The sequence below is a fragment of the Lissotriton helveticus genome, chromosome 7 (genome assembly GCF_964261635.1).
Source record: "Lissotriton helveticus chromosome 7, aLisHel1.1, whole genome shotgun sequence".
In the NCBI taxonomy this organism is placed as follows: domain Eukaryota; kingdom Metazoa; phylum Chordata; class Amphibia; order Caudata; family Salamandridae; genus Lissotriton; species Lissotriton helveticus.
The window spans coordinates 569,380,092-569,400,463 of record NC_136068.1 but is presented as its reverse complement, the minus strand read 5'-3'; the positions used below and the strand labels follow the sequence as shown (position 1 = coordinate 569,400,463).

Sequence of the window (20,372 nt, the reverse complement as noted above, 5' to 3'; positions counted from 1 at the left end):
TGGTAAATTTTCTGAGATATAAGTCACTATCTCATCCATCAGATCCATAGCAGCATCATGATGCTGGATGTTTTTGGTGTACCTCTCGACGTCTGTGATTCTATCATTCAGTTCAAAGTTTTTAGGTCTCGCCTGTCGATGCGCATGCGCATCGAGCAAGGCGAGAGTATTGGGACTTATCCGCTCTTTATCCACACTGCAAGGAATCGTGGCGATTCCTTGCAGTGCCCGTGACTTTTAAGCTCAATGCGCATGTGCATTGAGCTTAAAAGCGCGTGCACGTCCGTCTTTGTTTACCCGCTCCGCCCCCTCCCCGCCGTCTCGCATTTCCCCTGTCGCACTTCTCCTCCCCCCTCCCCTCTCTTCCCTCCGTCTTGTTTATCTTGTTTTCCTCTCCCCGCCTGTCTCTGCAGTCGCATGTATTCTTGTTTTCCTCTCCCCGCCGCCTCACTTTCTCCTCGCTCTCAACTCCGACACACACTCCCAGGATGATGCTGAATTTGAAAGTCCGGTTTTTATCTTGTTTTCCTCTCCCCGCCTGTCTCTGCAGTCGCATGTATTCTTGTTTTCCTCTCCCCGCCGCCTCACTTTCTCCTCGCTCTCAACTCCGACACACACTCCCAGGATGATGCTGAATTTGAAAGTCCGGTTTTTATCTTGTTTTCCTCTCCCCGCCTGTCTCTGCAGTCGCATGTATTCTTGTTTTCCTCTCCCCGCCGCCTCACTTTCTCCTCGCTCTCAACTCCGACACACACTCCCAGGATGATGCTGAATTTGAAAGACCGGTTTCTAGATGACACCCAGAAGATTGTTGCCAGCCTCGTTTAACCCATCACAATTTATTTGTGTTTAATACGTTTCTTCGGAACTTGGTTAGCTCATGCTTTATCAAAATGAATAGCGCTATCAGATTGTCTTATTTTATCATGCTCCATTACATAGCGCTTCATAGTGATTCATATAGCGCTTCCTATTAATGGCGAGGCGCCGAAGCGCGTTCGGAGGGCGAATAGCTTGATCAGATTGCCTTATTTGATCATCTTCAGTTACATAGCGCTTCGTAGTGCTTCATACAACTCTTCGCATCGAGGCACTGTAGCGCCTTCCATGGGCTGCTCCTCTTTTGAAATACACAATTGACTTTGCACATGCGAGGGATTACGTTGGGCGGCGGAAACATATTTAAGTGTCCCATCACAATTTATTTGTGTTTAATACGTTTCTTCGGAACTTGGTTAGCTCATGCTTTATCAAAATGAATAGCGCTATCAGATTGTCTTTTTTTAACATGCTCCATTACATAGCGCTTTACAGTGATTCATATAGAGCTTCCTATTACTGGCGAGGCGCCGAAGCGCGTTCGGAGGGCGAAGCGCGAAGCGCGTTTGGAGGGCGAATAGCTTGATCAGATTGCCTTATTTGATCATCTTCAGTTACATAGCGCTTCGTAGTGCTTCATACAACTCTTCGCATCGAGGCACTGTAGCGTCTTCCATGGGCTGCTCCTCTTTTGAAATACACTATTGACTTTGCACATGCGAGGGATTACGTTGGGCGGCGGAAACATATTTAAGTGTGCCTTCATCACTCTTGCCCTAATGCACTGCAGATGATTATGAAACAGAAGTACTCCTTACAGCGAAGCCATTCTTAATGCTTCTTCACAACATCGAGCCTCGAGCCCTCACTTTTGTGTCTAAATGCGAAATATTCCAGAGCGCAGAGAGCCTAGAAGAGCTCAGATGCTCTTTTTAATTGAGAGTTACAACAAGGAGGTCCTCACCTCACTCTGCATTTGCTGCACTTTCTCGTAGTGCATTTACGGGATTGTAGCATGTTTAGACATATTTGATTGTGTGTGGTGAAAACACTGCTTTTCACCCATTAAAAGTTGCATGGAATGGCCCACGCATTCTTTTTGCAGCTATATAAGTTGGTCAAACACACTGTCCCGGCATTAGTGCTCTCTCCTCCCCCCCCCCCTCTCTGTTGGTGTCTCCTTGAATCTGTGTGCCACACCATTTGTTGTCTGAGCCTCGGCATCAAAGGGTCCACTCCCCCGCCCCATCAGGACCCACCCCCCTCCCTCGGTGTCACCTCTCATTTGCAATGCAATCGCGGGCCGCGGCACTCGTGCTTTAGCTGTAAACATCTCAAGTTACAGCTCGGTGCCGCGATTGCATTCAAATGCTTGTTTCATGTACTTCCTTTCATGTTCCTATTCTTTTTCCCCTTCAGGCAACTTTTCCCTTTCTTCTTTCTTCACCTCTCGTCATCATCTTCCTTCCCTCGTAGTTCATTCCTTTTCTCCCCTTTCCTTCCCTTCTGAGTTGTCGCTTCTTCTCCCATCCTTTCCCTCTGCTTATGAATATCTAAGCTCTTCTTTCCCTCTCTCTCATTTTCCTGTTCCCCTGTGACCTTTCTCTTCGTCCTTCTTCTTCAAGATCATTTCTCCTTTCTTTTCCCCTTAATTCTGCTGTCCTTCTGAACCCCTTCGTCTTTCCACTCGCTCTCTTCCTATTGTCTTTCCTTTAGCTCTTTTCTCTTTCCTGTCTCTCTCTCGCTCCTTTCATCGCTCTTTCTTTTCTATACTCAGCAGCATTCCACCGGGGGCTGCTGCATCCCCCACATCTCTGCTGAGAATGCCAAGCAGACAAAGCTCGCCGTGTCTCTAAATATTAAACCACAAAATGTTTACCACACATTTTGGACCAGAAACAAAATACCTCTTTCTAAATATCTCTAGTTTTTTTTTTCAGACCGGGCTCCCATCCCTGTAATGCCAGTCACGGATTGGCTCTGGGTTACCCCGACCCTACATGCCTTCGGCGCTGCCCTCTTTTAAGCCTTGTTTTTTTCATGGCGTGTGATTTATTTTACAACTTGGCAGGGAATGTTTGCATCTGTACACTGCTTAAATCACATGTAATACATTTTTGCTAACACGAGCAATTGAAATTCGCATGCGGTTATAGAGTGTTATTTTTGTTGCTAACATGAACAATTAAAATTTCCATGCGGTTATACAGTGTAATTTTTGTTTGAAAAGTAGGGTACATATTTTTGTTTAGTTGATTGTGTGTGGTGAAAACGCAGCACCCATTAAAAGTTGCGTGGAATGGCCCACGCGTTCTTCTCGCAGCTATATAAGTCGGTCAAACACAAACCCTGAGCACACCAACAAGAAAACAATGTACTTTAACACTAGAATGTTTGTTGATCGGATGATTTTCCTTCATAAATTGTCATATGCAAAACCATGAGTTAACACAACTGTATAACTTAATAGGAAAACTATAACTCGGATTTCAAACTCATTTGCTCCTTTTGCCAGGGGTGTAGCTTGGTCTGTAAAAATTGGGGAGAGTGGGAGGGGATCAGCTTCACATTTCCCAACAATCACATTGGCATGCCTTTCTCCTTATTGCCGTTGCGCGTCGTTATTTTCCTTGCACCTTGCTTCTTTCAATTTTTATGTTTTTTTTTTAAACAAGCACGGCACACTTTCATTTTAGCAGCCGCGCACCTTCAGTTTCTTTTTTTCCAGCATTGCAGCTTGCTCCTCATTGTGTCCCGTGTCATTCCGCTCCAGCATCCATGCTTGTGGTTCCCTGATCTTTTGTGTGTCTCACTGTTTCTTGGGTCACTTTATATCACTGTCACAGCATTAGTGCTCTCTCTTCCCCCCCCCCTCTCTCTGTTGGTGTCTACTTGAATCTGTGTGTCTGAGTCTTAGTGTATGTGTCTTCCTGTGCCAATGGCTCCCTGTCTCACTGTTGGTGTCTCAGTATTAATGTGTCCTACTCCATGTTGATATCGCCTACTCTGTGTCTCCCTATCTTCATATCAGTGTCTCCCTCTCCTATTACAGTTGGTGTCTTCCTATCTTAGTGTGTCCCTGTCTTCTTGTCTCAGTGTCCATATGTCCTTGTCTAGGTCTCCCTGCTCCAATGTCTGCTCTCGGTATCTCATCGTCTCAGAGTCTGTACCTTCCCTCTCTTTGCCAGTGTCTCCTTATCTCAATTTTTCCCTGTCTCAGCGTTGTTTTCTCCGTCTCAATGTTTTCTCCCTATCTCCATGTTGGTGTCTCCCTCTCTGTGCCGTTTTTCCCTGCCTCAGTGTCCGTGTCTCCCTGTCTTAATGTTGGTGTCTCCTTCTCTGTGTATTAGCGTCTCTCTGTCTCAATGTCAATGTCACCCTCAGTGTCTGTCTCCTTCGCTCTGTCAGTGTGTCTCTCTCTCTGTTTTCCCTTTGTGTTATTTTCTCCCTCTCTTTCTCAATGTCTCCCTGTTTCAGTGTTTGTGTCTCAGTGTCCGTGTCTCCCTGGCTCACTCAGCGCAACCACAGCATCACTCAGCGCAACCACAGCATCACTCAGCGCAACCACAGCATCACTCAGCGCAAGCACAGCATCACTCAGCGCAACCACTGCATCACTCAACGCAACCACAGCATCACTCAGCGCAACCACAGTATCACTCCGCACCACCACAGCATCACTGGTTCAAATATGTTCTTTCAATCTTTCAAGCTGTTTTCAAGCTTTCAAGCTTTATTACAAATCACAAAAAGATGTTAATATTTCACTTCTGTTCTTGGATTTTCGTCACAATAAAAAACACTGAACATAATCTTCACAAAAGTTATTTACAAAAGTTTAAGCTATTGACATTACAAATTAAATAAATTATTTAAGTATTAATTATGTAAAAAATTAAAAGCCATTGTATTTGTAATATCAATACATCTAAGTCACGTAAATACAAAACATGTAGCATTACAAATGCTATAGGTGTCACATTTGCGAAAGTTATAACTATTGGCATTGTAAATGATAAAGCTATTAATTTAGCTATTTTAAAAAACAACATAAAATAAAAAAAAATGTAATTTATAAGACCAATAGCTCAAACTTTCCTAATGCGAGACCTATTGCATTTCCAATGCTTGTTTATTTTTGGCGCTTGTTTCCGATTGATAAAGTCTCTGCGCCTTTCCAGTGTTCCTTCCACAGAAATCTCTGGTTCATCGTAGGAGTCATTCTCAGAGATATTGGATGCTTGCAGTACATCCTTTGCAGAAAAAAGAAGAGATACAAGGGATAAGAGCAAAAAATCAGCAATTTGTTTTCTGTTTTTATTCTCAAAGTGCGGAACCATCACCGCGTTAATGTTTCTCTTGTTCTCATACACCTTTTCCCATTCTGCTAATAGCAGTAGTTCTGCCTGTGACCATAATTTTGATGGTTTGCTACTTGCTAGTGCTGCTAGTCTAGCCTAATTTTGCGCTCTTGGATGTGAATGCCGAGCATGTTGTGAAACTCCAATCTTTGATCCGAATCTGAGGTCACAGAAGGTGCACAGGAATTGCAGCTGTTAGGAATTCGAGGCTCAGACGCACTGGAAGGCATTGACATGTGTTCTTACCCCTTAGGTTCCCCTTATGTCCTTACCCACGATCCCTACGGCAGGATTTCCACAACAGATAGGAATTTGTAGACGCTCCCTGGGGCTACGTTCCGACAGTGCATCAGAACGTAGCCATTGCTTGGCTTACTGTCCGGGTACCACGCCCCCTACTACTTCCTGGTTCTGAGAGGCGTGCTTTCTTGGCACTCGCTGCTTTGTTCCTGGCGTCTCTCTGCTGCTAACCCGTGAATCCTTTTGGTAATACGCTGCCCCCGTCTTCATAGCAAGTATTACCTATCCTCTTCTTACAATTCTCCCATCCGGTGGGTTACTCTCCTTTCGGATCGGTCTCTGGTGTCCCGCCCTGCAATCTCCATTCCAGCTGGAGGGCGTTTTCCTCGGCCAGAGACTGGGTCCATGTAATCCCATACCAAGAACCTTGAAATCGCTCTTTTAAGCAGAGTTTCCTTAGCGGAGCCCATACTCAATTTACCTTCTATTTGGGGCTTATTTTAGTTCGTTTTCCTAGCTGAGAGAGAGCGCTCCGCCCGGAACAGTTTCCCGGGCCGGGTGTCTCTCCTCTTGAGAATGTAGCTGCTCCGCTCTTGATCCCCCGTAAGAGCCGGCCAGTGCACCTCAAGTCCTTTCCCCCCTTTTATTGTTATTTCAAGGTGTGTGAGGTGCGTGTGTGTCCTTTCACGAGTTCAAGTCTTTCCGGCCTGGTACCATTCCCCTCAGGCCATATCCTGCAGCAAGAACTCACCATAAGTTATCCTGTGGACCTCACTGGGGTAAGTGACCTGTGGGGCATAACAACGCATGTCAATGTTTTGATCACATCTAGTACCTTGTGTTTAGTATATCAGTGCTTGCCCTGTTTTTTATATTTACAGCCTGGACTACACCAACCGAACTACATTTGCCCTGTTACCTAACCCCTCGTATGGGGAGAGTGGTGGACACTCCTTGGGTTTTCCCCCCATACTTTTAGGGGACAGTCGTCAGGAGTGTGTTCACTATCACATTCTTGTTTCTGTTTCCTGGAGGTGTAGGGGATTCCTCTTCGTTCCCGTGGACACAGGCTTGTATCCTTTGCTCGCTAACAGCAGCTCTCCTTTTTGAGGTCTTCCTTTACATTTGGCATAATGACATGCAATATTGTGGTATTCGGCTTCTTTGTCACATTTAGAGCAATACGTTTTGAGATAGAAGCCTTTATGCGTGTTGGAGACATGTTTTCTCAATTCTTTAAAAGTTCCCAATATGTCTCCACACAAGTCACATTTATACTTTTCGTTTGGGTATTTCCAATATGTGTCTTTTTTGTGTAGTCACTTGTCTTTGTTATTAATTCTTTCTGACCTCGTACACATCAGGTATATTTTCAAAGTTGGTTGTAACACTTTTATTCCTGGCTGAGGAGGCCACAAACACTATGGTTTCGCCGAGGTCTACTATTGTGTCTTCTTCTGCTTCGGAGGGTGAACTAGGGCCTATATCGTGATCTGAATCGTTGTTGCTTGTTGCATTGTTTGAAGCGGGTGCTGGTTTGTCAAATTCGGTGAGGAGATTAATGATTTCTGGAAAAGACAGCACCTCCTTACGCCATCTTAACAGGGTTTTGATTCTCTAGGAACTACCCCATCTGGAATTGTGTTCATCTGCTTCGCCATTTCTCATTATCACGCTCGCTGCCATGATAGAAACTTGTTTGGCCTATCTCTATAGATGTCTCAACGCAGAGTCTGGCACTATAGAGGCAGTTACCAGCTGTACCACTGGTAGGTAAAGGCCACTACAACTGAGAATATGTTAAGAGAGTCATAGTTACTCCCGCCGTTTTCCCGCGCTTCAATGAATTTCTTCACTTTGACATTCAGAGCACTGGGCAGAAATCGCATTGCGTCAACACCCGCCTCGGGCCTTTGCGATGCTTTGTTTTAATTAAAGAGTCGGATTCCCCTGGTCCGCACCAGTTCTAAGTCAGCTGCTAGGCACCGGCCGAGGCAGAACACTGGCCCCACGCCCCGGGGAGGGTGCACAGGGATAGGCGAACATCGCAGCTGGCACAAGCTACAGGAAGGGCCCGGCTTGCATCTAGAGTCACCACCACCCAGGAGGGCAGCACCTCGTCCAGCCGCGGTACGCACCCAGCTGTGCTTCGCACCTCAGCCAGCCCTTGGAGCCAATCCTTATCCCGAAGTTACGGATCTGACTTGCCGACTTGACTTACCTACATTGTTCCAACATGCCAGAGGCTGTTCACCTTGGAGACCTGCTGCGGATATGGGTATGGCCCGGCACAAGATTTACACCATCTCCCTCGGATTTTCAAGGACCAGCGAGAGCTCACTGGACACTGCCGGAACTGCAATGCTTTCGAAGGTTCAAGCCCCTCTCTCAGGGCAAACCCATTCCAGTGCGCCCTGCCCTTCACAAAGAAAAGAGAACTTTCCCCGGGGCTTCGGCCGGCTTCTCCGGGATTGTTTGCATTACCGCACTGGATGCCGTGAGGGCGCCTGTCTCTGCCAATCCGGGTTCGGGGATCTGAAACAGACTCCCTTTGATTGGCCGAGGGCAACAGAGGGCATCGCCCGGCCCTGCCGAACGGCGCTCGCCCATCACTTAGGACCGACTGACCCATGTTCAACTGCTGTTCACATGGAACACTTCTCCACTTCGGCCTTCAAGGTTCTCGTTTGAATATTTGCTACTACCACCAAGATCTGCACCTGTGGCGGCTCCACCCGGGCCCCTGCCCCGGGCTTCCATGCGCACCGCAGCAGCCCTCCTACTCGTTGCAGCTTAGTCCCCGCACCTCTCAGCTCTGGCGACGGCCGGGTATGGGCCTGACGCTCCAGCGCCATCCATTTTTAGGGCTAGTTGATTCGGCAGGTGTGTTGTTACTCACTCCTTAGCAGATTCCGACTTCCATGGCCACCATCCTGCTGTCTATATCAACCAACACCTTTTCTGGGGTCTGATGAGCATCGGCATTGGGCACCTTAACCCAACATTCGGTTCATCCCGCAGTGTCAGTTCTGCTTATCACCCACTAGGTACTCGCACTCCATGCCCAGCTCCATGCCAGCGAGCCGGGCTCCTTACCCATTTAAAGTTTGAGAATAGGTTGAGATCATTTTGACCCCCAAGATCTCTAATCATTCGCTTTACCAAATAAAACTGGGGGCTCCGAGCGCCAGCTATCCTGAGGGAAACATTTGAGGGAAACAGCTACTAAACGGTTCAATTGGTCATCCAACGTGGGTATAGGGGCAAAAGACCGAGTTGCCCATCAGGACCGCTACAGACCTCCACCCTGACCTTCCTGCCATGTTGAATCCTCCGGGTGGACTGCACGGACCCCACCCATTTACTTCTCAAGGGTATCACGCCCTCTTGAACTCTCTCTTCAAACTTCTTTTCAACTTTCCCTTACAGTACTTGTTGGCTATCGGTCTTGCACTCATATTTAGCCTTAGATGGAGTTTACCACCCACTTTGGGCTGCATTTCCAAGCAACCCGACTCCGAGTAGGCCCGATCCCGGCCTGCTGGGGCCGCTACCGGCCTAACACCGTCTGCAGGGTGAGCTTGGATCAGAAGGACTTGGGCCCCCTGAGCAACGCTGGAGAGTTGGTCTTCTGTATGCCACATTTCCCGTGCTGGGCTCTTCACTCGCCGTTAATGTGTGAATCCTGGTTAGTTTCTTTTTTTCCTCCGCTTAGTAATAAAATTAAATTCAGTGGGTCGCCACGTCTGATCCAAGGTCGTAGTTGGAAAAAATGCCAAAGCGTTGGGGGGAGCCGCCGGGAAGGCCAGGCCCCTGCTGGAGCAGGGGCCTGGGGTCCCAGCAGTGTGTGTCCTCTTTACCCGGATGGGATCTGGAGGGGGTTCACCCTCCCTGGGAAGCCTGCCACGGGGGTGGGCGCCCAAGGCACGTGCTCGCAGGCAGCCGGTGTGACACCACAGACAGCCCTGCACAGCACACAGCCAGGCACCCTTTGTTGGGCCCGGGGTGGGGCTAGGCGTACCGGTGGCGTACCTCCGTGGCAGGACCCGGTGGGAGACCCTGCCACAGGCGATTGGGGGGTCTGGAAAAGGGGGTGGTGATGAACAGAGTGTCTGAATTAAGCAGACCACTCTTACCCAGTCCAAAGATCAGGGCTTGATCCATCACCGTTATTTAGCTCACTGCCCCATCCCAGCTCAGAACCTGGCTATATGCAAATTAGTCTGTCCCTGGCCCAGTGCATCATGGGAACAGGGCAGACCAAACTACCAAGCCAATTCTTCACCAGAAAGGAGACAAGCTACCGGGGACCGGTTTCTGGCATTTCAGCCTCGTCGGCCCGGCTTGCTTGAATCCTGATGGAGCAGTGAGCAAGGGACTCATGTCTGAGTATACCCTGCCACGCCTATAGTGGCCAAAAACGATTCAGAAAAGGGGGTGGTGATGAACAGAGTGTCTGAATTAAGCAGACCACTCTTACCCAGTCCAAAGATCAGGGCTTGATCCATCACCGTTATTTAGCTCACTGCCCCATCCCAGCTCAGAACCTGGCTATATGCAAATTAGTCTGTCCCTGGCCCAGTGCATCATGGGAACAGGGCAGACCAAACTACCAAGCCAATTCTTCACCAGAAAGGAGACAAGCTACCGGGGACCGGTTTCTGGCATTTCAGCCTCGTCGGCCCAGCTTGCTTGAATCCTGATGGAGCAGTGAGCAAGGGACTCATGTCTGAGTATACCCTGCCACGCCTATAGTGGCCAAAAACGATTCAGAAAAGGGGGTGGTGATGAACAGAGTGTCTGAATTAAGCAGACCACTCTTACCCAGTCCAAAGATCAGGGCTTGATCCATCACCGTTATTTAGCTCACTGCCCCATCCCAGCTCAGAACCTGGCTATATGCAAATTAGTCTGTCCCTGGCCCAGTGCATCATGGGAACAGGGCAGACCAAACTACCAAGCCAATTCTTCACCAGAAAGGAGACAAGCTACCAGATTGGGGGGTCTGACCTTGTGTAGGGACAAAGGGAAGCGTAGCTAACCCTACAACAGCCCCAGCCATGTCCCGGGGGAAGCCCAGGGGCGACTGACGATCGAGCGACCCTCAGAAACGCGTAACCCTGGGAGGAACCTGGGGCTGCAAGGTGCGTTCCAAGTGTCGATGATCAATGTGTCCTGTAATTCACAGTAATTCTTGCAGCTAGCTACGTTCTTCATCGACGTGCGAGCCGAGTGATCCACCAAGAGTCACAGGCAACTTTTCAAAAAGGTTCACACACATGCTGGCGCAGGAGAGGTGGGAAGAAGGCTACGCTATCCGTCCATCGCCCGCGCGGCAAGACGGCCCGGGTGCCCCGTTCAAGGCTTCCCCTCTCAGAGTCAGATTGCACCGAAAGTGCCCGACCTCCTGGAGTGAACGTGTCTTGAGCCCTCACATGGACTTCCAGGGAAGCCTGACCATCTGGTCACCCCATTGGCAAGCATTGCGCGTGACCAGATGGCTGAGGGGAAAAGCGTGAACAGATGGCCGGGCTAAAAAAGGAGGCCATCTGGTCGCTCTGTGCCCTAAGGAAAGGGTGCTGAGGCATGGGGGGCTGAGGCCCGGGGCCCCAGCTGGGCCTCAGCCATGGGGCTGTGAGGAGGGAGCCGATAGGCCCTCTGACCCTGGGCCCACTGACACCTTGACAAGCGGGGAGGTCTGCACAAGACCAACAGACCCCCGTCCCAGGCCCTTGGCATAGCGGCAGGCTGGGGGACGGGGCCCAGGGCTGGAGCTCATGACCTGGGGCCGCCGGGGCCTCTGGATCCAGCCGGGGCTCCCATGCCCTGAGGCACAGGGGTAGCCTCCCCGGGCCTGCGGGACCCCATTCCGGCACCCTGCCATGTGGCAGGTCTGAGGACAGAGCCCAGGGTGGAGAGGCCACCCTCCCCGGTAACCTCAGGGGCCCCAGACGGAGTTCCTAAGCCCAGACATGCAAGGGGGGCTCCCTGGGCATGATGGAATCCCGTCTCAGACCTTTGTTATAGCTGCAGGCTGCAGGCTGGGGGACGGGGCCCAGGGCTGGAGCAGCTGACCTGGAGCATGTCGGGCCCCTGGACCCAGCCAAGACTCCCAGTCCCTGAGGCCCAGGGGGAGCCTCCCTGGGCCCACGGGACCCCGTCCTTGGCACCCTGCCACACGGCAGGCCCAAGGACAAAGCCCGGGGTAGAGAGGCCACCCTCCCCTGGGCCCTGAACCCTACCAAGTGAGGTGGCTCCCCGGGCATGACAGAACCACGTCTCGGGCCTTTGGCATAGCGGCAGGCCGGGGGATGGGACCCAGGGCTGGAGCACCCGACCTAGGGCCCGGCAGATCCCTGGACCCAGGGTCACAGGAGAAGCCTCCCCGGGCCCACCGGACCCCGTCCCGGGCACCCTGCCATGTGGCAGGCCTGAGGATGGAGCCTAGTGTGGGGAGACCACCCTCCCCAGGGCCCCGGTTGAAGCTCCTGAACCCAGCCAAGCAGAGTGATGCTCCCCAGGCCCGGCAGAACCCTGTCTCGGGCTGCTGGCAGAGCGGCAGGCCAGGAGACTGAGCCTGGGGCCCCTAGACCCCGTTGGGGCTCACGAGCAGAGGTGAGGACTCCCAGGGCCCACAAGCTCCCATCCTGGGCACCACGCCAGACGTTGGGCTGGGGGATGGAGCCCTGGGCTGGAGGGTGCATCCTGGCCCATCCAGCTGCTGGCCGAGGACTGTTAGGCCAAGAGGGGTTTTGAAGTACCTTGTCCCTAGTAATCCGGGGGAAGGTTACCCCCCTTTCTCATAACCCGTGCATACCACAAGACCGAGGGGATCCAAGGCGTGGACGCGCCCAACCTCAAACAAGCCCTCATCGTAACTTCCAGGGTAGCCCGGCCATCTTGTCGCCCCATTGGAAAGCATTACCGTGACCAGATGGCCGAGGGGGAAGGCGCGACCAGATGGCTGGACCCGAAGGACGCCAATCTGCCTGCCCGAGCCTTAGTGGGAGGGCTCCCGCCTGCCCTTTGGAGGGCTCAGGGACTCTGAGTCCTGGGGGCTCGAAGACCCCGGCTGGGTCTCAGGCCCGGGGCTGCAAACGGGGGTCCCGGACAGATCGCCGACCAGGGGTCCCCTAGGCACCTTGACAGGCGGGCAAAGCAGGAGGGAGGCCTGCCAGGACCCAACGGACCCCCGTCCTGGGTCCATCGCGGAGCAGAGGCATGGAGCCCTGTCCCCTAAGACCAGCCAGAGGTCTTAGGCCAGCACGCTTAGGGGAGGCCTCCTCAAGGCGCGCGTCCCGGATGCCCTGCCACACGGCAGGCTTGAGCACAGAGCCTGGGGTGGGGAGGGCACCCTCCACCCCATGGCCACCAAGTACCCCTGCCGGAGCTCCTGATCCCAAACCAAGCGGGGGAACCCCCCACCAAGCCTCGGGTCCATGGCAGGAGTTGAGTACAAAGCCCAGTGTAGGGAGGACCTGGCAAGAGCTCTCAGGTCCGGATGCCCTAGGGAAGACCGCCCGGGCTCCATGGAGCCCTGCCACACATCAGGCTAGAGGACGGAGCCCCAGACAGGGGGGAAGGCGGTGCCTGGTCCCAGCCCATCTGGTCCCCGGCTGAGAACTGCCAGCCCGGAAGTGGTTCCGGAATACCCTGTCCCTAGTAATCCAGAGGAAAGCTACCCTTCTTTCTGGTAACCTGTGCGCACAGAGTGATGGAGTGGACCCAGGGCATGGGGGCGCCCAACCTCCTAGAGGCCTGGCTGCAATCGGGGAGGCAGGCGACCCTCCTCGGTACTTCCAGGACGGCATCTGGTCACCCCATTGGAAAGCGTTGCGCATGACCAGCCATCTGGTTGCACCTTTCCCCTCAAAGGATGCCAATTTGCCCTCCCTGAGCCTTCACTGGAGGGCTCCCTCCTGCTCATGCAGAGCTCGGGGGATCTGAGTCCCGGGTGCTCGGAGACCCCAACTGAGCCTCAGGCCCAAGGCTGAGAATGGGGGTCCCTGTCGGACCTCCGACCGAGCCCATGGCGGAGCTTAACCCATCCCCGTGCCCGCCCGGGCCAGGCCGCGCAAGGGAGGCCTCTACGGGCCTGCGTCAGGCCACCAAGGGCCCCGCCTATGCTCCTGAACCAGCCAGGCTGGGGAAGGCCCGCCCGGGCCAACGGCGCGGGAAGGACCCTGGGGTGGGAGCACCAGGCCAGAGCTCATGGGCCTGGACACCCAGGGGAGGACAGCCTGGAACCAATGGAGCCATCCCAGGAACTTTGAAGTGCAGCAGGCCAGAGGAGGGAGCCCTGGGCAGTGGGGGGGGGGGTGTTGTCTGGACCTAGCCCATTTGGGCACCAGCTGAGTACCGCTAGCCTGGTAGCGGTTCCAACATACTCTGTCCCTAGTAATCTGGAGAAAACCTACCCTTCTTTCTGGTAACCCATGTGCACCAAGTGACAAAGGCGACCCAGGGCATGGGGCGCCTGACCTCCTGGAGCCCTGTCTGGGATCAGGGAGGAGGGTGAACCCTCATCGGGACTTCCAGGCCGGGCCGGCCATCTGGTTGTCCCATTGGAAATCATTGCCCGTGACCAGATGACCGAGGGAAAAGGCGCAACCAGATGGCCGGGTCCGAAGGATGCCAATCTTCCCGCCCGTGCCTTCCCCAGAGGGCTCCCACCTGCCCATGCAAGGGTCGAGGGCTCTGCGACCCGGGGTGTCTCAGAGACTCCAGCTGAGCCTCAGGTCCAGGGCTGAGAATGGGGGTCCCAGGTGGACCTCCGACCTGGGCCCGTGGTGGAGCTTGACCCATCCCTGGGCCCGCCCAGCAGTCCCAGGCAAGGCCAAGTGGGGGAGGCCTCCACGAACCTGCGTCGGGTTCACCAAGGGACCCGGCCTATGCTCCTGAACCCAGCCAAACTGGGGAAGGCCCGCCCGGTGCCCCCACCCCTCTCTGGAGGGGTGGGGGCACCCAGCCAGGCCTCTCTGGCCTGGATGTCCAGGGGAGGACTGCCCAGGATGGATGGAGCCTGTCCCGGGCACTTTGCTGCATGGCAGGCCAGAGGACAGAGCCCCAGACAGGAGGGAAGGTGGTGCCCGGTCCCAACATATCTGGTCCCTGTCTGAGAACCACCAGCCTTGGTGCTGTTCTGGCAAACCCCGTCCTAAGTAATCCGGAGGAAAGCTACCCTTCTGTCTGGTAACCCGTGTGCACTGAGTGACGGAAGGGACCCAGGGTATGAGGGCGCCCGACCTCCTGGAGCCCTGGCTGAGATCGGGGAGGCGGGCGAGCCCTCATCAGGACTTCCAGGCCGGCCTGGCCATCTGGTCGCCCCATTGGAAAGCATTGCGTGCAACCAGATGGCCGAGGGGAAAGGCGTGACCAGATTGTCGGGCCCGAAGGACGCCATTCTGCCCGACCCCAGCCTTCCCTAAAGGGCTCCTGCCTGCCCATGCGGGGCTTGGGGGCTCTGCTTCCCAGGGGTTCATCAGAGCTCTTAGCTGGGTCTTGGGCTCAGGACTGCAAGGGGGTGCCCAACAGAACTCTGACCCGGGGCCTGCAGGTACCTTGACATGCAGTCAAAGTGGAGGAAGCCTACCCTGGCCCAATGGACCCCCGTGATGGGCACCCAGACCCTCAGCTGGCCACAGGATGTGGGCTCCTGCACCCCAGGGCTTGCTGCAGCCAAGGCCCCGGAACCGGTCCCCGCTTCTGATCCTAGCCAGGCCAGTAAGAGGGAAGCCTCCCCAGACACCAGGGACCCCTGTCCCTGGCACCCAGACCCTTATCATGATTGGGGCTCCCACACCCAAGACCCTGTCTGAAACCCAGGCCCCAGGCCTGGTCCCTTGTTCTCAACCCAGCCATGCCGGGGCTATCTGGGAGCCTGCCAGGGGCACGAGGGACCCCCATCCCAGGGACACGGACCCTCGGATGGCCGCAGGATGTGGGCTCCTGTTCCAAGGATTTTTTTCATAACTCAGTGGAACTTTTGTGTAGTGGCACTGCGCCAACTCTGCCAGGGTTAGTTTAGAGTCATTTTCCTGCTCGAAATTGGTCAAAATAAAAGCTTCTGTGTAGGAGGAAAAGTCTTTAAAATAGGCAGTTTGGTCACTGTGAGGCTTTAAAAAGTGGTTATTCAATATGAGGGTTATTCCAATTGACATTTTGAATCATTTTTTGTACAGTCCAAAAATCAATTTTCTGTTAAAAAAAACTATGACTGTCGAACTTTCTCCAGATGGTCAGAAATGGTGATTTTTGAATGTTTAATCTTTTGACTGTAAATGACTATTGCATGTGAATGATCACTTTTGGAACTAAAATAAGTGTGTTTAGAGTCATTTATCTGCCCGAAATCGGCCAAAATAAAAGCTTCTGAGTAGGAGGAAACATCCGTACAAATGACAATTTTGGTCACTGTGATGCTATAAAAAGTGGTTATTCAACATGAGGCGCAAACCAATTGACATTTTAAATCATTTTGTGTACAGTCCAAAAGATCAATTTTCTGATCAAAAAGGATGACCCCCGCCTGACCTGTTAAAAGATTAAACATTCAAAAATCACCATTACTAACCATCTGGACAAAGTTCGACTGTAAATGACTATTGCATGTGAATTATCATTTTTGGAACTAAAAAAGTGTGTTTAGAGTCATTTTCCTGCTAGAAATTGTTTAAAATAGAAGCTTCTGAGTAGGAGGACAAGTCGGTAAAAATTGGTCACTGTGAGGCTTTAAAAAGTGGTTATTCAACATGAGGCACAATCCAATTGACATTTTGAATCATTTTTTGAACAATCCAAAAAAATCTATTTTCTGACGAAAAACAATGACCCCAGCCCTGTCGAACTTTCTCCAGATGATCAGTAATGATTTTTGAATGTTTAATCTTTTGACTGTAAATGAGTATTGCATGTGAATTATCACCTTTGGAATTAACATAATTGCGTTTAGAGTCATTTTCTGTTGTACAGTCCAGAAATTGTGTGCAAGATGATCAAAGTATGTTGTGTATTGCACAATATATGTGTACGCACTAATGCCCCATGGATCCAAGTGCCAGATGCACCGGACAATGATCAGGATGATGAGGCAGGTGGGGGACACCCCGCAGCTTCTGTAGCAGGACCAGCCTCAAGGAACAGAATCATAAACAGTTTCTTGACCTGAGCATGTCACATCGTGAGTGTCCTCAGTAATCATATATTTGTTCAAAATTACCCCAAGCACAGTATATGCAAATAAAAAATACTACACATATACCCTGTGTGCATGTTTCTCATCCGCATTATTACATCACTCTGACAAGTGTAAGTGTAACATTAAGGGGTAACAATATACCAAGTTTAAAATTAGGGGAGATATGTCACCTCTCAACAGAGATGCTGTTTAGGGTGAGATATGTTCCAACCCAGACAAGTTAGTGTGTCAAAAGTGTTACAAAATTCTGATGTTCAACGTGTCACATGTGGCTAAAAATTACAAATAGGGTGTCAACAGTAGTAAACCATGAATATCAAGGTGTCATCTGGGATAACATATGTAATTAGGGTGATATATGGGGTCTATTATGAAAGTAGGGTGCCATATTGGGTAAAATATTTAATTAGGGTGTCATATGGGGTCCATCATGAAATTAGGGTGTCATATGGAGTCCAATATGAAATTAGGGTGTCATCTAGGAAAATCCTCGTGCATGCTCTGGTAACCTCACGACTTGACTACGGCAACCTGCTGTATCTGGGCGCCAATGTTAAAGGTTTGCAACGTTTGCAGTCCATTCAAAATGCAGCTGCAAGGCTAGTTCTTGTGTTCCCAAAAAGGGCCTCTGCCTCTGGTGCGTTGGCATCTTTACATTGGCTCCCTATTAGGGAAAGAGTAAAGTTGAAGGCCTTGTGCGTGAGCCACCGGATTTTACAGAGAAAGGGGCCAAGGTACCTGCATGACTTCTTAATCCCCTATCTTCCGTCTAGATTCTTAAGGTCTAGTGGGAAAGGGAAGGTGCATGTTCCTAAAATCCGAAGAGCTAGAATGGGTGGCCGCTCATTCTGCTATTTAGCAGCGCAACTGTGGAACCCGCTCCCTCAGACTCTCCGGCTGGAGTGTTCGGAATCCACCTTTCGGAAGGATCTTTAAACGCACTTGTTCCCTGCCCTCTAATCTGTTCTGCTGAGCTGTCTGTTGATTGTTGCTGTCTTTGCTTCGTAGCGCAGGGACACACTGGCCTCAGTGTAACCAGGCGCTTTATAAATGTAATTATTATTATTTATTATTTGGGGTAAAATATGAAATTAGGGTGTCATATGGTGTCCAATATGAAATTAGGGCGTCAATTTGGGACCACGGAAGCTTCTCATGGTGTCCTGTGTGTCAAGAAATGAAATGTCAGGTAAGACTGTCAATCTGTGTAATAAGTGGCACTTAGCATGGAAAACTGCCCGCATTTCCAAGTTTGCGATGTATTTTTCATCCCTGATATGAAAAATACATCACTAGACACATTGAACCATACTAAATGTTTCCGCAAAGCCTCTTTGCGTGCAGATTTTCATCACTAAGTCAAAAAACGTGCCGCATACACACAGGAAGTGATGTTTGCATTCTTCCTGTTTACTGGAGGAGTGCTGTGCACTTTCTCTTTCTCTTTTGAGCACATTGTGTCCTGTTGAGAGTGTCTCTGAGCACAGGAGACAATGAAACATGTGAAAACAAGTACACAACACCTCACAATCTTGTCAGGTGTTTGTCTTGGGGTAGTTAACTTAATTTGTAGTTGTTGGGGATATTATCTAGGGTTTCTTCTTTGTTGGTAGTGGGGATAGGTGTTTGCAGGGAGATGGTGGGTGTGGGCATGGATGCCCGATGGGGCATTGGGGGGGCTTCCTATGGCTCAAAGTTCAATGATGATGGTGGAGAGGGGAGGCCGTATCCTTTCTGGATACCCAGTCAGTGTGCGGAAGCAGAGGTGGGAGTGTGTGTGTGCGCAGATGCTACACGTATTTAGAGTTGACCGCACTGTGCACCAGTGGAACCACCGCTGGCAGGATACCCTGGCCCAGGAGGTAGACTTCTTTGACTACGTGGGAATCATCGGTGGCCTAGAGTGTTGTAAGTACAAACTCAGACATTAAATCATGAATACAGTCACAAATACCAAAATATGCCGTGTGGGTCACACTGGTGTCCAAGTGAATTTTTTTTTCAGAGTGAGGCGGGAGATGTAATGCATTCATGCATAATGTTGGCACATCAGAGACACAAGGCTGCATCATATTGGCGAGCATAGGGTGCAAGTATGTGTCAAACACTGCGCTGAAGCAACACTTAGCACTGTTGTGCCAAAACTGGCACACCTGTGCATAAATACGTGCAGGATAAAGATTTTTGTAGTACAGTAAGGGTGACTGTAGATTAACAATCCAAGGGAAGGCGTGGCTTGAGGCGTCAAGATGGCGGTCGCACTCTAAGAGTGCTCCGGACCCCCCATCCGTCATCCGCCTCCATCTGTCATCTACAGCTGCACTCCAGGGCCCACACCATGAGGTCTGGGCCCCCTGACTGCCTGGAATTACTGGTGCTGCGGGTTTGGTTCCCCACGGCCGGCATTGTCTGCTCTGGCCCCTGTCTTCTCTGGCCGCCCGGCCCATGTAAAATGGCGGCCACCACATCGCCCTGAAGGTCGTGTCTGCCCGGCGTCTACCTGGCCTGACGACCCGTCGCTGTCCGGGCGGGTCGCCGCCCTGATTCCATTGGTGCAGCAGCTGGGGGCTGGGGTGCCGGAGGTGCCTGGCTGCTCTGGTGTGCCTGGAGGCGCTTGAGACCCGTGCCGCCTGCTTCCTGGTGTACGTCGGAACGCGGAGGGCGGCGCAGATCCGGCTGGGGCGCTGTGACCGGCCCTCTCCGCCGTCGCTCCTGGCCCTGGACGGGGGCTGTGGGCCCTCTGGAGAGGCTGCTGTGCTGCAGGCGCGCCGCCGCTGGGCCCAGCCAGTCCCTGCGACCGAGGTGCTCCAGGTCCTGCTGCCGGTGCTGTGCTGCCGGCGAGGAGGTGAGGGGATCCGGGGGCGGGTGCTGCCCTGCCCGTGTGCCACTGAGGAAAGCGGAGTGCCGGGAGTGGGGGACCCATCTATCTACCCCCTCCCGGAGGGCCTGACCCCCTGGGTCTGGCCTACCCGCCCTCGCTCCCGGAGGGGGGTTGTGGCCCTCTGGGGAGGCTGTTGCGCGGCGGATGTGCCGCCGCTGGACCCGGGAAACCCCCTGCTGCTGAGGAGACCCATTTCCCTGCCTCCTCCCGGGAGGCCGCGACCCCTCATGACGAGGCCCGACCTCCGCCTTCCTCCGAGTCTGACCTGGAGGCGCCGAGGCCGCGTGGGGGCGTCCCCTGACTGCCGGCCACTTCTGGACTGCCTGCACACCTGCTCTCTTTGCCGGGGTCCACGCGGCTTGGCCTGCTGGACGAGCTGGGGGGGGGGGCCCGGAGACATCGCGCCTCCCCCCTCTGTGGGGTGATTGCTGCTACCCGCTGGAGGCTTCATCAGTGTTTGCCCGTGTTGGACGGCCCGGAGCACCTGGGGGCGTGGTGGTGTGGCCCTCTGGCCCAGCTACTGCTGTCGGTGCTGCTGGGGGTTCTACGGGTTCCATGCCTCCCCCTGACTACTGCTCGGCGCCCTCGCCTCTCTGCTGTGGTGGGCTGGCTTCCTCCTGAAGACGCGGTGCGGTGGTGGCCTCGTCTCCTCCTTCTTCTCCCTCTTGACTCCCGGATGCTGTTATTGTGTCTGCGGGGTCTAGTCCTGCTGTGGCCTGCCCTGGAGACAGCTCCCGGGGGCTGGAGTTCCCCCTGAGGCGCCGGGGGACGTGGATTTCTGGTGAGACCCTGGGGGTTGGTTGCCCTCTCTTACTGTCGCTGTCTGCTTCATCTGAGCCATGGGCAAACCCCGTACCACCCAGACCTCGGTCCC

General features: G+C 52.6%; 2 pseudogenes; both read right to left on the bottom strand.

The window, feature by feature from the left end:
• Nucleotides 1-7,657: 7,657 nt before the first annotated feature.
• On the bottom strand, nucleotides 7,658-9,157 carry LOC144771055 (28S ribosomal RNA; annotated as a pseudogene).
• A 1,361-nt stretch (nucleotides 9,158-10,518) lies between these two features.
• On the bottom strand, nucleotides 10,519-10,669 carry LOC144771154 (5.8S ribosomal RNA; annotated as a pseudogene).
• Between the last annotated feature and the right edge of the window lie 9,703 nt (nucleotides 10,670-20,372).